A 17,553-nucleotide genomic window follows, 5' to 3' on the forward strand; every position below is an offset into this window, starting at 1 on the left:
ACTTCCCAATTCCTGGAGCCACCTCGCTTCTCTCTCATAGCTCTATTTGCTTATTCAACAACAAAAAAAGAATTCTCGGTATAGATACTCCCCTTTATCACCAGGCAACCAATCAGGCTCTCCAACCACGCCCTCCTTAATTTCCTGTGGTTTCTAGATGCCACAGACCTTCTCTAATTTTAAACTAAAGATGGCAGAGAGTATTATATTGTGAGCGATGGTTTTTTTTTCCACCTCTTCTTTAGTCTGCTCAGATTCTTCAGTCTGCTCAGAACTAGAGCTTGAAGAACGATAAAAAGATTGGAATCTGTTGTGTCCTTTAAGAAGACATAAACCCAAGATTGAGTATGCAAAGCGCAATTATCTTGGTTCGAGCAGAAAACCATGTCAAGTTTTCCAGCAGAATCACATGGAAGTTTGCCATTGGCCTTGAACAGCTATTTGGGGTCGCAAACTGGTCATAGTTAAACACTGTTCCAGCTCTAAGGCTCCGTAGGGGTTTAGGTGGACAGTTACGGAACATCCATTGATTCTAAAGAGCCCTTAATAGTTCCTCACCCATTTTTTAGTAGCAGGCATCCCAGACTATAGAAACAATTCCTTGCTATTTTCTCGTGACTCCACCACACACAGACACGGAGGTGAAAAGCTTACAGCTTACAAGAGAAAAACAAGCTAAACCAAAGAAGTTTTTGAAAAAGAAAAAAAAAAACAAAAAACAACTCTGCCAACTCTGAAAAAGTTTTTCCATCTTCAAAAGATATAAACGAGCATCAGCAATTTATTGCCGGCAATTTCCCTTCAAAAAAAAAAAAAGAAAAGTTTAAGCACCTAAAGAGTTGATGGTTATAAAATTGTCCTCATCAATTCAGAGGGTACTCATCAAACTCCGACCCGCACTCAGTTACAGTGAAAAACATGATGGGAAATTTCATATTAAAAGTCAGGATCTAAAATTTATACCATTAAACATAAAATCCACCTCTTAACGAACATTCATGATGTTTGCGTAATATTGAGGAGAGTGGGAGAAAGATGCCCTTACAGGCCCTAAAAAGGTCCAAAGAGCATGAAAGAGCTCTGTTTTTACATCATAATATAATCAAGTAAAATCCTCCGCCGTCGCCCACCCATCATAATCCTGTGCAGCAAACAAAGACTGCAACCTCACATCAAGGTTGATAAATAGGTAAGGTTATAAAATAATAAAACATAATGGTCTATTACTGGGGGCATACACGAGGATGTACGTAAAATCACTATTCCCAGACATATAAGCGTAAATGTGGGGGAAGGGGGGATGGGATTAAAAGTCATTTTCCTGCCTCTCTCCAAAGAAACGTTATCTTCCTTGGGGAATATCCCCTTGCTAACTAGAGAAGCAAGAGGCAGGCATCCTTTCTTAAGATCATTAACAGATTATGAGTTCTGTTCCTTTCCCCTAGTTCTACCGGGGGTTATATCCTCCTTTTTCTCCTTCAGTACACTCAACATTACAGAAACCCCCCACCCTATCCTATACAAACTAAGAAGTTGCGGAGCTTTGACCTTGTACCACAGCCACTTTTAATAGAGATTGGAATTAATTATTGCGCGCATGCTTGGGATATAACAGCGAGGTTTTTAGCTAAAAACTCCTCCCGTTTGCCGTTTTCATATACTAAGGCACCCTGTGTGTCCTACTATATGGTAAGTAGATACATACTCGATGCACCCTACTTGAGCGTTGTTCAAGAACCCTTCAACGTGTTCTGGAAGGAGGATATTCTATTACAAATTAACGTATAACCAGGGCGCAACAGAGATGGGAGTAGCCCTTCGTATCATTCGCTCTCTTTTTCTCTCTTTGCCCTCCTCACCTCGCCATCTTCCACACACACACACACACACACACACACACACAGTTCGCCCGCTGAACCCAGTTTGTGGGTTAAGGGGGAAGATTATCCTGTCGCTAAATTAGTAGGTTCCTCTATCTTCCAATCTCTCTCTCTCTCTCCCGCTACCTTTGTCCTTGTTTCATCCCGGTTATTAGTAACATATCCCCTTGCTCTTCGTATTCCCCTAGCTTTATTAAACTCATCATCCTCCTCTTCTGCAGGATATAGGTAACCAAGAGAGAGTTTACTCCTAAACCATTTTCATTAAAACAAAATAATCACTTGTGATAGAAATAAAGTTTTTCCATTCTTCTCTCTTTTCATCCATTTCCCTCTTACGGCTGGATATATAAGTTAGCATTGGTTCATTTTTTCATCGGAAAAACTCGGTGCTTTGGATGCCTGCATTCAGTAAAATGGTAAGAAGTCATTTAATCAATAACAAATACTAAAATTTTAAAACCTCCATGTTATTGATTAATTTCTGTTATCAAAGGAAGTGATTAAGGGATTTTATCCGGCCGGCTGATGATAGGAACAATGGGTACTAAAGTAAAGTAATTGGCTACGGTTTCAGGTGGGCTTTACGTCCAACTACCAATTGGGTGTCGTGGACGGAGTCGCCTAGCAAACATACTTTACTATAAATTTCTCATATTAAATAAAATCTAAAGCCTAGATCAGGGGAACCGAACCTACTAAACCAACAATACATCTTAGCTTTGCGGGTATAGCCTATCTATAACCCTTAACATCATTTGCTTTAAATTTCTCATATTAACAATTAAATAAAATCTAAAGCCTAGACCAGGAGCAACCTACTAAACCAACAATACATCTTAGCTTTGCGGTTCTAGGAACCCACTAAACCAACAATACACCTTAGCTTTGCAGGTCTAGCCTATAACCGCCTAACATAATTTACTATAAATTTCTCATATTAACCATTAAATAAAATCCAACGCCTAAGACCGGAGAGTCGAACCCACTAAACCAACAATACATCTTAGCTTTGCGAGTCTCACTTCTACAATGGGTACTATACCTATCGCACAGTACTGTCAGAAGAAGGTAAAATCTTAATTAATAAGGACGATGACACTTTGGATGCCCAAACAAAACTCCAGGTCAGGGAGGTCTAAACAGAAGTGTAATTAAAGAAGTAATAAAACGATTCTCTAAATTTATCCCTAGCATACGTAATAATTGTTTCAAGAGCAGAGTCCCGGTTAGAAGGAAGCACCATTACAGTTATAGCCAGTGTTGTCAGATGCTGGGAAATTACTTAAAAAAATAAAAATCCAATTGATCCAATGATGCATCATTCAAATTCCAGGGATGTACTCAGCTATAAACAGGATGGGTTCAGTGCTTAGGTGGGTTCTGTGCACGCACGCAATTATGGCTGTCAAAAGATTTTTGGAGGACCAAGGGATGATTCTTTTGTAGTAGCAGTAGACGGTGGCTGTGGATGTTGGAGGCTGGTAATCATATATCTGTGCGCTTATTGGGTGCGTTTTCTTTTTACCGATTTCCCTTTTATGACTCTGTGGATGGACAGTTTTCTTTAGAATTGTTTGTGCATTATCTCATGTAGTTTTCAATGAGTTATTTCGCTGATCATAGTTGATTTTTTTTTTTTTTGTTAGCGTTGGGTTAGATTGCTGGCTTATCTTTGATGTAATAAACGAATGTAATGTGAGATGAAGTTGTATCTACCTGTAGCTAAAGAATTAATAGTTCTTGAAAAAAAAATGTAAATTTCTTCAAATTTGTCCATTTACTTCAAGGAGGGAAAAAAAAATGAATACCATGTCTCTTTCTAGACTTTGCAAAGTTGCTAAAGAAACCGCCTCACTTTAAGCACTAAAACTTTACAGCAAAGTACAAAGAGAGAGAGCGCAAGAGAGAGTAGGCCTACTTACCTACTTGAGTAAAACTTGTACTAGTTACAAGGATGGCCCAAAAGGGTCCATCTGGAAATGTCTCTCTCTTCCCCTCTAGTGTCATCCTGGGGAGCTGTTTGTCCTGGGGTCCCTTTTATCCTATTTCTGCTTTTACTTTGCCCGAGCTAGGGTATCCGGGTGTGTGTTAGGGCGTACTTTAAGGGTGACTTTCTACAGCCTAGCCTCACTATGTATTAAAGGTTCAAAAGAAAGGGCCTTGCACTTACTCTTCCCCCTTTCTATAGCTAGTAAATAATGCACCCCGCAAAGTACATATATACTACTATGTACTCCATTAGCAATCTTATATAAAAACCAAAATGTAAGGAAAAATGGCGCGAGAGAAATATCGATCTCAGATTTTTTTTTTTTTGCTCTCCCTTGCAAGGGTCTCAAAATCGTCCAAGAATTTATTTATTAATCAATTATTTATTTAATGTCTTCATTCTTTTCTTTCTCCCCCCCCCCCCAGAAAATGAAAGTATTGAGTACACGTCATAGTGTCTTAAGTTCAAAAGAAATTTAAACTTTAATCTTTACTTTGATATCAGAAGACCTACACAAAAAGCTTTTTATAAATAACAATAAAATACTAGGGTAGAAATTAGCTTAGAGGTTAGCGAATACTGGACTCCAACGCCTTGGGTTCCTGGGTTCAAATCCAGCTGCTGGCTCCTTAGATTTTTTCTTCCTAGGAGCTTCTTACAGCTCTTCTATCTTGATGGTTCGACAACCATCAGGTCCTGAAAGTCCTTTGCGGTCAAATGTTTTTTTAAGAACCTTTTACTGTCTCTTCTATTAAGAAAAACAATCTTAATTTACTACATATAAATAAATTCAACAAACCAATTCGTTTAAGTTCTAACTAAACAGATGCTATCGACTACTTAAAAGACTCTTAGACGACAGATCAAAACTCTCTCTGGAAAACAAAAGACTGCCTTAATACTTCTATTTTGAAACCCATCTGGAATAGAGCTGTGGGGTTCAACCAAACGCTCCAATCTCCAAAGGATTCAATCTAAAATATTTCGAACTATTGTACACGCTCCTTTTTATGTCTCCCAACCTGGGACTATACACACTGTGACCTTAACATTCCTTTTGTCGCACAAGTCGCTGAAAACAAGATTCAGAAAACTCCACTTCATCCTGCAATCTCATATAGTTCCTCTAGCTCAAAAAAATCTTTCTTCTAGAACTCTTCCTGACAACCCGACAAGACGCCTTAAAAGAGACAGTGGCCTCGTAATCTCCTCTCCAGTGAAGAGAGTGACTAACCATCCAATATTTGGGAGTGTTACCACTGGGTAACTTCTCCACTCGTCACTTATCATTTGCTACTCTATTGTATCATTGTTACTTATAGCGCTAACGCGCTGATTCTAGCACAATAAACGCAAAAAAAATGAAAAAGTTCTTTTTCGTAAAAAAAATTGATCATATTTTAGAAAATAATTAGAAAAATTAGAAAAATCTAATTAAAATTAGAAAAATCAATCCTAGCTATTTAGATATATAGCGAGTGATATCTTATAGATACTAACGGAGAGAGATTTTTCCCCAAAGGAACCTCTCCTAACTTGCAAGCTATCCTAGGATTATCATCAAACGGATTTTGGATCTCCATAATCCCTAAATCTTAATATTCCTTTAATAAGTCTCAGCCAGCCAATAGATCCTGGACATCCTAAAGGTTCTAGTTCTTTTCTATTTATTTCTAAACAATTGGTTTTTCTTGAGATTTTTCTCTTCTTTTTTCTCTCTCTCTCTCTCTCATTCCATGCGTCGAAAATTGCCACAACGCAGAAGACAATTTTTTGCTGGTCCTATAGTCAACGATTCGCGCCATTAGTTAGTGCTATAAGTAACAATAACAGAGTAACAAATGAAACAAACGAGTGGAGAAGTTACCCAGTGGTAACACTCCAAAAGATTAGTCCACTCTCTTCACTTGAGAGGAGATCACGAGGCCACCCTGTCTTTTAAGGCGTCTTGTCAGGGGAAGAGTTCTTGAAGAAAGATTTTGTGAGCTAGAGGATTTATATGAGATTGCAGGTTGAAGTGGAGTTTTCTGTATCGTCTTTTCAGCGACTTGGGGGTGGCAAAAGGAATGTTAAGGTCGGTGTGTATGGTCCAGGTTGGAGGCCTAAAATGGAGCGTCATACAATAGTTCGAAGTATTTTAGATTGAAGAGATTGAATCCTTTGGAGATTGGAGCGTTTGGTTGAACCCCACAGCTCTATTCCATAAGCACAGATGGGTTTCAAAATAGAAGTATAAATCAGTCTTTTGTTGTACAGAGAGAGTTTTGATCTGTCGCCTAAGAGTCTTTTAATTAGTCGTTACATAGATAAGTTCTGTTCTTTTAAGTCTAGTGCCGAGGGGGTGCTCCCTAATTCAACAAAGAATACTAGAATAAAGATTATACACGGATGTAGTAGTAAACTGAAGTCTCTGTAGTGTCAGCCTGTTGCTAGCGCTGTCTTGATTATACGGTTGCGTAATTTGGGTTTGAATTATTTGTGTCTGTAACTATATAATTAATTGAATTGAGATTCTTGGCAATGTATGGGCAATGAATGTTACTGTGGCATGCAAGTGCCAAGAGGCTAGTGTTTGTTGTACCTTGGCGTGCTTGGCATACATATCATTGATGGGATTTACCATCGTATCATGATTAATTGCATTCATTTAAAAAAAACATCAGATCTGAAGACTCACACGACTTACTCTTACTACAATTCTTGAGGTTCTAACTTTTACATTTTCTTTAAAACTCTGAATTTTTGACGTATTAAACTATAGCTAACAGTATCTACATAGATTGTAGAGCACTATTTCTGTGGTTTGTACTGATTCATCTAAACAAGAGATATTATTACCAGCTTAATTGCTTTTTTTTATTTTTGCCAAGCTCAATGCTAGAGGCTGGGTCATCTGATTTATAAACTATTGCTGCGTGCATAAGATGTAACTGCATAATCTAAAGTGTACTTTAATATAGTTGTTTTTTTTTGTTTTTTTTATGTTTTAGCTAGGGGTCGGCAACCTATTTTAAGTAGAGAGCCATTTCTTCTTAAATAATTTTAATAAATCTTACCAAGAGCCGCAAGGATGGTAGTGTAAACAACTCTGTAGATCATTTGTATTCACAAATTATTATTTTATGATATTCAATAACATTTAAATGTTTTATATATTTATTTTCACATATTGCAAAGTAAATAAACAAATAAATAATAACTAAACCTGTGTTTGAATAAAAATGGCGGCAGTCCTATATATTACGAACTGTATTTTAATCTAATTCTATTCAATTTCAAACCCATCACATTTAAAATTCTTTTTGAAAAAATATCTTTACTTTAATAAATGAAATTTTCATTTGTTTCAATAAAATTGAAATATACAATTTATTTTGGACAGACTGAAGAACCACCAAATTTGGATAAAAGAGCCGCATGCGGTTCGCGAGCCGAGCGGTTATAGACTAGACCTGCGAAGCTAATATGTATTGCGGTACTGGGTTCAATTCTCCTGGTCTAGGCCTTGGATTTTATTTAATGGTTAATAAAAGAACTTTACAGTAAAGTATGTTTGCTAGTCGCCTCCGTCCACGACACCTGATTGGTAGTTGGATGTTAAGCCCTGCCGAAAAAATACTTTACTCTTTTTTTTCACTGCTCTAAGGTTAACTAAAGATCGTATTTTGTAATAACTATTACTAAAATAGTTTAAATTGGAAATATTTAGCGCTGCTTTTGAGTAGATCTCAAGAATAATGCAAAAATTAATTAAATGAATTGATAACTATTGGTCAGAGTAGAATTACAATCGATTCTTCTGAGGGCGGTCAATAAAAAATTATACAATCAAGTTCTAAGTTGCGATTAAGTAGTGAGTAAATTTAGAGTGAGTGAACGAGAAAATGTATTTCAGCTGGATTTAATGTATGTGATTGTATTTATTTGGATGAATGTATTTAGTAGAATGATAGTTTTAGTTTAGAATGAACTAGTATAATGTGGTAGAAAGGAAACGAATGTTTGACAACTTATACAGGTATTTAGATGCACCATTTCGCTACGAAGACATAATATTCTCCACCAACATATATGTGCTTAAATCTGTAGCAGAGCTAGCAAAGAAATATGGAGTGTATTTAAAAGTTATAGAATGAATGGAAGAAAATGATTAGAGAAGGATTACGTGATTTTAATTTCGGTTAAGCTATAAGGATGGCAGGAGTACAGAGTAGTGATCTATCCATTAGTTGTAGTTTATTTAAATAGTTGTATATAATAGAGGGATGAATGTGTGAAGCGAATGTATTTATAAGTAAGAATGGAGTGAGTGATATTCTAGTGATAAGCTCCTAGACGATGCTGGCTGTATGGCGGTAGCCAATGCCAAAAAAAAAAAAACTAGTATAGTGTCATTCAGCAACATTGTCCTGGTGCGAAGGACCTTAGATGTTGAGAACCTTTAAAAAAGAACACCCAAAGAAAAAAGTTTTAAGTTGTTTGTTTTTCGTTTTTGAGATATTAGGAGACGTCAAAAGAAAAGGGATACTTCCGGTGACAACTTGAATGCAATACTCTCCTTAATTTAGTAAGAGAGGTGAGGAGAAAACTACGACGGAAATTTGGGAGAGAATGTAGGTCACCGGAACTACGTAGTGTAGGCCTTAACCTACATAGTATTATGGGGCTACTTTCTATTCAAACATCCAGTTTGGTGAAGAGGAAGAGGTATAAACTAGAGAAGGTTTTAGGGATTGGGCGCCCCAACCCGTACTAACTGCCTTTTCCCCAGAACCTCTGTTGAAGATGGAAAGTGGTATGAACAAGGAAGAAGAAGTGGTGGTCTGCATTAAGGGGGAGAGAAATCCAAGGCGTGATGAAGTGAACAGTGAGAAAGAGATCGATAGGGGTGCCGCAATGCAAACAGCCTAGGCGAAAAAAGAGGAGCAGGAGCAGGAGGAGACTATTTACCCTCTTTCTCTTTCCGCTCTCACGCAAGTACCACACATTTCCACCGCCTTCTTCATCTTTTTTTAAACCGCGGAATCTAATGACCTACCCTCTTGTCTACGATATATAGCCACCTGCTGTGGCTTGTTGGTTGGTTGGCGATGTTTTAAGCTGATTTTCAGCTTTCACTGAAGAGAGAGAGAGAGAACGGGAAATAGATTATGAGTGGGGGGAGAGGGAAAGAGTGATTTACGGAGATGATTATCAAGCTGTGGCTCACTCTGGTGACTTCCTTTTGTACTGGACCAAACAAAAAGTAAGAGTTTTGGGAAAACTGCTCAGTATCTCCTTTTATTTTGCAAATTCTTGCGATCGTGTCCATCATATACATCCTGTTTTAAGCGGAAATACCTGTTTTATGTTCCCTTGGTCAGCAACTGTGTTCCAGTACGCTAAACCCTCAACTAATCCCTTTTTCCTGTTATTATGGGTTCAATACAATCGTTTTTTGGTTCTTTATCATTAGTTTTTGGTCCCTTTTTTTTTGTGAAGGAGCTTAAATTTTGACGAAAGTACAGATTAGTTCGGTAACTTAGCGTTATCAGTTAGTTCGCCGGAAATCCACGCGCACGCTCTCCATCCAAGCTGATCTATTCAAATATCTTTTGATTTCCTGTCTCCCCCTGATGGGAGACTTTAATACCCATACATTTTGCAATAAAATTGAAACTGATGAAACTATTATATCAATTCCCACGAGGAGGTTTCGGGTTCGAATCCAGCTGTTGACCTCTTAGATTTTCTCTTCCTAGGAGCTTCTTAAAGCTTACTGTCCCGGTGATGGAGGACAGTGCACTGAATAAAGCTCCGGGCGCCATTAACCTTAGATAAAAAAAAAACTACTCCAAATCTCATGAAAACAAAGTAAAGTAAAGTAATTGCCTATTTTTTCGGGCGGGGCTTAACGTCCAACTACCATTTACTAGGTGTCGTGGACGGAGGCGACTAGCAAACGTACTTTACTATTTCTCATTTAACTATTAAATAAAACCCAAGGCCAAGACCGGGAATCGAACCCAGTACCACAATGTATATTCGCTTCGCAGATCTCGCCTCTTAACCCGCTTGGCTACCGTGGCGCCTAATCTCATCATTAAAATCAGTGTCTCTGAGTAATATGTACTTTCAAACCAAATTTATAGGCCTAAAAAAACTGTACTATATTACTTCCGGTTAAGTGATATTCCCCCACTTCTTCAGCTTTTGCTAGCTTTGTTTTGTCACAAATTATTAGGTTTAGGGCAGGAGGTGTCAAACTAGGTGCGGCTCCCCGAGGTAATTTTTTGGTGGCCCCACGATATACTGAAATAAAATGAAAATAGAAAGAAGTTTTCTATGAAGGAAATGGCGCTTAGTGGGAGGATCGAGGCTAAATATCGGTACACACAATTCACCAGTTTCCGTTTAACTACTGAAGACCAGTATACACGTAGCCCAAGGCGTTTTCTGTGGGCTTGAACGAACGCGCTGACTTAGTTCCCAGCGACGTTTGGGAAGCCATATTTGTCTGCCACTCTCAGTGGAATTCCAGAATGATACGGTTTTAAAAGGACGAAATAGGAATTCCCAAAAGATATTCTTATCTTACTTAGGTTGTTTGCTGCACCAAATTTTGTATTATTTTTTGGAGTACGTGATTGTATGAGAACCAATTTCCGTCCATGAAATTAAATAAAAACGGCATACAGATCAAGATTGACTAGATAAACATCTAGTTAGCTTTAATGAAGATTGTCTGTTCTCAGCCCCTGAATTCAGATATTTTGGAAAAACAAGGAAAAATTTTGTAAAAATGTTGTGGTGGCCCCTTCGTGAATATTTCCTGTTTGCACCAAGTGGCCCGTGGTTTAGTTGAGTTTGACATCCCTGGTTTAGGGCATATATATACATATATATTATTGTTAGTTGGGAAAGGAGCTAATATTTAAAAAAAAAATATTTTACACCATTTTAGCTTTTGTTACCTAAACATTGTATAGATAGCACAGCTGGTTGTATAGAAGAAGAATAGGGGGGGTAATCAACCACACGGCCTTCATGATGGGTTCCACTAAAGTTTTATTACGTTTTTCTTTTTTCCATGGTTTTCATTTTTTTGTTTTTTTCAATAATTAAAGAGGCACCAGCGTTTTCTATCCAATCTCGTTCGATTACATGTACAAAGAAACATATTTCCAAATTTGCATGTTTATTAAACGCACACAGAAAGAGCTATTCCTCCCCTCTACTCCCAAGATCTCCCAATTCTACCCCCACCAAAAAAAAAAAAAACCTCCAACCAGAATGCGCTAGTGTCCTCACCTCAACAAACACAAACTACCAACACATTTCTAGTTACCAATTTTTGCTTTTTGTTTTCCACCCCTTCCTACTTCTCACAATTGAATATTATATGAAATTGTTTTTTTTTGGTGATTCCCAAGAGGAAACTTTGGGGCATACTCCCTGAAGTGCATGTAAAAGCAGGTTCTCTACATTTTCCAGGTAAAAAAAAGGTGACTCGGTTTTCTCTCCCGATAGTTTTGTTTTGTAATTTTTTTTCCGCTAGCGGAAGTTAAAAGACTCTTTAAATAAATTTACATTTTTTGTTCGTTTGTTTCTCTTTTTCTATCTAGTTCTCCGTTTGATTTCCGTTTTTAAGATTTCCCAAAATTCTTAAGAATTGTTCTTTGAAACTCAGATGTCCAAAAGCGCTTTCCCAGTACAAAAGAAATAGATTTTCATTAATTTTTAAACGAAATTTAAGTAATAGCAAAGACTGTTTCCAATTTTGTTTCCGCAACTGGTAAAGTAATTGACTATTTTTTCAGGCGGGCTTTACGTCCAACTACCAAATTAGGTGCCGTGGATGGAGGCGGCTAGCAAACATACTGTACTGTAAACTTATTTTTATTAACCATTAAATAAAATCCAAGACCTAGACAGGGGGAATCGAACCCACTAAACCAACAATACATCTTAGCATTGCGGGTCTAGCCTATAACCTCCTAACATACTTTACTATAAATTTCTCATATTAACCATTAAATAAAATCCAAGACCTAGACAGGGGGAATCGAACCCACTAAACCAACAATACATCTTAGCATTGCGGGTCTAGCCTATAACCTCCTAACTTACTTTACTATAAATTTCTCATATTAACCATTAAATAAAATCCAAGACCTAGACCAGGGGAATCGAACCCACTAAACCAGCAATACATCTTAGCTTTGCGGGTCTAGCCTATAACCGCTCGGCTATCGTGGCGCCTGTTTTCGCCACTAATTAGCCTTCTTTTCGATTTTATTAACATTAATTTAATTATCGTTAATTATCGTTTTAATAAATATGTAAAAAAAAAAATTATATAAAATTATTAAAACGATTGCAGAAAAAATTTAATATTAGACACTCGTCCAGTTGTCCAATCGCCTTGCTCAAGAGGGCAAAAGTGGATTCCATGTATTAAAACTAAACTTTTTAACACTTGTACAATAAAGAAATAGTATTAATTCTAAATTTTGTTCAGTACTCTGTCTGTCTCTAGTGTTCTCTCGCTAAGAACGCGGGGAATCTCCGTCTCAGCATCCAGTATAAGCTAACCACTGTGAACTGATCTATTCCCCCGTTAACCACTAATAAAACTAAAAATTGATTATAGTTAGTAGCTCAGAAAGGCGGGCGCCTTTCATAAATACATTAAAAAAGAAGCTCGTTTAAAAAGAAAAGCCCAATCCTCCTTTAGAACATCAAAAAGTTATTTACATCTGGTATTTAGATGATCTTCTCCAGAGAGTTAAACTTTTGGTGTATAAACTCATATTTGGAACTTTTAGTGGTGAATATTCTCATCAGCTGCTTTGACTATCTCACTCTGTCTCTCTTATCTTCTTATCGCACAACTAATTGTTTTTCTTCGGCTAACAGAAATTGAAATTAATTTTCACCAGAATAATGATAATAATTATCCAGGGTGAAAAATTCTTTTAAATTTAATGGATAAACTTTAAAAGAAATAATCATTTATATTTTTTATTAAGTTAAATATATATATTATCTTGGATTTTCTATTTAAGATGTTTGTTAAAAGATATATCCTAAGTAACATAATATGGAAGAAGGCACAAAAACCAACTTATTTTGAAAAACGATTCATTTTAATAAATACGGAGTTCTTAGTGTTCTACGTCAAACACATACGCTCAAACTTATTTCTTTGGAAAACTCACAAAAACTTCCCCCTCTCAAAAACTCACAGAAACTCTCCCCCCCTCCTCACAAAACTCACAAACTAATCACAAAAAACAAAATGTTCACCCCCCAACCAACACCACACACTCGTAGCATCATAACCATTAATAAATAACATCTCTACTAAATCTTAATAATAATAATATCTTTTAAGAGGAAAACTTTTACTTTAGCTTTTCATTATTATTGTTATGTTGATGATGATGATGATTATCATTATTAACATTACAGTCGTTGAAGAGAGTTTTCCCTCTCTTCTAACTGTGTGAAAACTCATTTCATTTCATTTTCGTTCTTTTGTATATAACATCAGACAACCACGTCCCCTTACATCTTAATGCATATTTATAAAGATTTTCAGACATAACTTTAATATTTCTTAAGTTCTAACTTCTCATTTAAGTCCCATTAATTAAAAATATTAATTTCCACTTTAATTCACTTAATAAAAACTTAAGCTTAATTCAAATTTAATTTAATTGAAACTTTACGAAATTATTCACTTTCTTGAGTTATTTTTACAAAATGCGAGAAAATTGAATTAGGTAGCGTTATTATTTCATCTGGGTGGGCTGTAACCTCCTCATGAATTCTCTCTGTATAGGAGGACACGCCTAAATTAATAGTTAACAAAATTTTCTAGTTTAAAAAACGTGGAATTTTGAGAAATATAAAATTATGGTTCATATTTAGCATGTTGCTACGTTCGAAAACTGATTTTTTTTTTAAAATATGGAATCATCTATTAAAATAGACAGATGGTAATAATATCACTAAGCTGTGCATAATAATGTTGCCAAAATTGAATAAACAATACACTACTCAGCATGATTGATTATGCAAAGCAATTACCGTTTGCGTAACCGTACGACCAATATCAGGCCCAGTTTTGCCTATTTATGGTGACAAAGAATGCTGGGTGTGAACGTAACATATAATATATGATTATTAACAAGGTATTACCTGGAAAATTATAATGCTTTCCCATGTATCGATCGATGAAATACGTCAATTATTTCACTATTAATCATTTAACGTGTTGGAAATTTGCTGGACAAACAGAGATTTTTTAAAAAAAACTGAAAATATGTTCCAGTATTTTCAGTATATTTCCTCGTGTTGGGGGGGGGGGAAATTGGAGACGATTGCTTTACTTCCGGTTAATGAGAATAAGTCGAAAAAAATCTGTTTTCACAGCTATTTATTCGATTAAATTATTTATGAAATAATCAGAATTGTTTATAAATATACCTAAATCAAAAAAATACAAAATCATACTTGTTCGCGTCAAACAAAATTATTTTGCTACAGGAAATGAATTCTAAACAGTTCCTTTAGCACCACCACACCCCCCAAACCAGGCCTAACATAATTTTTATGGCTAAGTTCATGATGTCTGCTAAGTGACTTAAAAACTTTGAAAAAACAAAAAAAAAAGTGGTACTACAAAGTCGAACTTTCCGGTGGATTGTTACTAATTATGAAACAGTTTCCGTTTTTAAGAAAATCTTAATAAAAATAGAAATATGGGTTATGTTAAAATGGATTAAGTTTCAAGTTGATCGATTTTGACCAAAAAAAAAAAAATTAAAAAACTTATAGCAATCACTGATTTGATGGATTCTGGTTTTCTTTTTTTGGCATTGGCTTCCGCCATACAGCCAGCATCGTCTAGGTGCTTATCACTAGAATATCACTCACTCTCCATTCTTACTTATAAATACATTCGCTACACTCATTCATCCCTCTACTATATACAACTATTTACATACAAACTTACAACTAATGGATGGATCAGTACTCTATATTCCTGCCATCCTTATAGCCTTAACCACTGGCGCGTATCGAGGTTATGTTTAGTTAGTAGCATCTCTTGGAAGAACACACACCAAGTTTCAGCCTGATCGGGCTATTTCTTTGTGTTTGGCATTCGTTTGAAACGAGGAAGTTGAGTGATTTTCAAAAAATGGACGAAAAAGAATTTCGTGTGTTGATTAAACACTACTTTATGAAAGGCAAAACGCCTCAGGAGACTAAAGAGAAGCTTGATAAACATTATGGTGACTCTGCACCTTCGATTAGAACAGTTTATAAGTGGTTTCAAAATTTTCGGAGTGGCCATATGGGCACAAGTGACGCTGAACGTTCTGGACGCCCTGTTGAGGTTACTACTCCAGAAATCATTGATAAAATCCATGATATGGTGATGGATGACAGAAGAGTGAAGGTGCGTGAGATTACTAGTGCTGTGGGCATCTCGAACGAACGGGTACATAATATTTTGCATCAACATTTGGACATGACAAAGCTATCCGCAAGATGGGTGCCGCGATTGCTCACGCTTGACCAAAAACGAAATCGTGTGAAGTGTTGCAAGGACGGTTTGCAGCTGTTCCAGAAGAATCCGCAGGACTTTAAGCATCGGTTCGTCACTGTGGATGAAACATGGATACATCACTAAACTCCTGAGACCAAAGAACAATCTAAACAATGGGTTACCAAGGGGGAATCTGCGCTAAAAAAAGGCGAAGACCGTTCCTTCGGCCGGAAAGATTATGGCGACTGTCTTTTGGGATTCGCAAGGAATAATCCTCATCGACTATCTGGAAAAGGGTAAAACTATTACAGGTGCATATTATTTATCGTTATTGGACCGTTTGAAAACCGAGCTTCAAGAAAAACGCCCACGATTGGCCCACAAAAAAGTCCTTTTCCATCACGACAACGCACCAGCTCACACCTCAGCAGTTGTGATCGCAAAATTAATGGAAATAGGATTCCAACTCATTTCACATCCCCCCTATTCTCCAGACTTGGCTCCCTCGGACTACTATTTGTTCCCCAATATGAAGAAATGGCTGGCGGGAAAAAGATTTTATTCAAACGAGGTGATTGCAGAAACGAATGGCTATTTTTCAGACTTGGACAAATCCTATTATTCGGAAGGGATCAACAAACTAGAGCAGCGTTGGACGAAGTGTATAAGCTTAAAAGGAGACTATGTTGAAAAATAAAAAAGGTTTACCCCAAAAAATTAAGTAGTTTTTATTTTTGCACGACCCTCGTTTAGTTAACCTTAGAGCAGTGATTCTCACCCTTTTTTTTTTCTTTGTCGCGGCGGCACACTTTTAACAATTTCAAAATTTGGCGCGGTATATGTCGTCAAAGATTCGTTTCCTTTCTACTACATAACGTGGACGTATCCATTATTATATGTTTGAAATCCTCCTCCTCATTGCAATCTACGCAAAGTAGAGAGAGGACCTTTTTGTTGATCCTGTGTAGAAGATACGATCCACAGATACCGCGTGGTTCGCTCTCAGCCTGCTTATTTTTCTTACTCTAGTCAATTAACGTTCTAATTAAATCAGAGATTTTGTTAATAATAACTTACTCCAGCAATTAACGTTAAATCAATTTGAAATTTGAACGGAAGCAGTGATCAATTAGAAAAAGGGAAAAGCTTCAAAAATTTAAATTAGATGATTCCCTTCTTTTTTTTTAATGAGAAAATTTTAAATTGATAAATTACCAGTAAAAGTCAGTAATAAAATGAATAAATTTCTGGAATTTAAAGGAGCAGTTCAATTACCTGAAGAAGTAAAGTCACTTCTAAACATTAAATTGAAGAACTCTTAAATCTGTAACTCAATTTTGAAGTAGTCCCTTCCCGCTCTATCCAGAGTATCCAGGTCGTTCCATTTGCCTTGTTCGGGTCTCTTAAGGGGTAAGGGGTGTCCCTTTTACCTGCTCTAACTTTTTTTTCTTTCTCTGTCTCTCTCTCTCTCTCTATAACTTCTTTGTCCCCCATCCTAAACTCTACAACTACTTCCTCTTCATCACATTTATTACACAACCGTCCACTCTTAAAGGGCAGAATATTGCAGTAATAGTTATCCTCCTTCGCCCCTCAAAAAGAGTAGTAGGGAAAAGCCTACCAAGAACCACATTGGGATAGTTGCAAAGATAAACTAATCTCCTTAAGGGGAGCCCAGAAGAACGGGGTGACAGAGAGTATTGCGGTAAAATAGGGAGAAAACTAAGTTTCAGTAGTGCAGCTACACGGGAGAAGCTGTATGTGTTTCTTAAAGTTTAACTTTAAGCCAAACAAGTTTCATGTCAAATAAGGTTATCTCTGGAGAGGCGGCAGTTCTTTCACTCAGGTTCTCACAGTTATTTGAGTAATAGAGGAAGATCTGTTCCGCCTCCAAGGATTCAAAAAAAAATTTCTTGTCTTCCGGCTTAAAGTGATTTTCGACGTCTTTTTTTTCCAAACTTCCAAAGTTGTTTAATTTAAATTAATTATTTATCTTTTTTTTTTTTTAATTTTTTTTAATTTGTTTATTTATTTTGCTACTGTATCCTGGTACAATAAGCAAAAGAGATGAGTGATAAGGGATGGCACAAATACACATGCACGTGCGCCAAAAGGCGTGAGTGGAGTGAACGTCGACCATC

General features: G+C 36.6%; 1 protein-coding gene across 7 annotated transcripts in view; it reads right to left on the reverse strand.

The window, feature by feature from the left end:
* The window catches only part of LOC141447530 (lachesin-like), an 860,405-nt gene that overhangs the window by 478,980 nt on the left and 363,872 nt on the right, over positions 1-17,553 (reverse strand). The window lies entirely within an intron of this gene.

The sequence above is a fragment of the Rhodnius prolixus genome, unplaced genomic scaffold (assembly GCF_049639745.1).
Source record: "Rhodnius prolixus isolate KJV_2025 unplaced genomic scaffold, Rpr scaffold_7, whole genome shotgun sequence".
In the NCBI taxonomy this organism is placed as follows: domain Eukaryota; kingdom Metazoa; phylum Arthropoda; class Insecta; order Hemiptera; family Reduviidae; genus Rhodnius; species Rhodnius prolixus.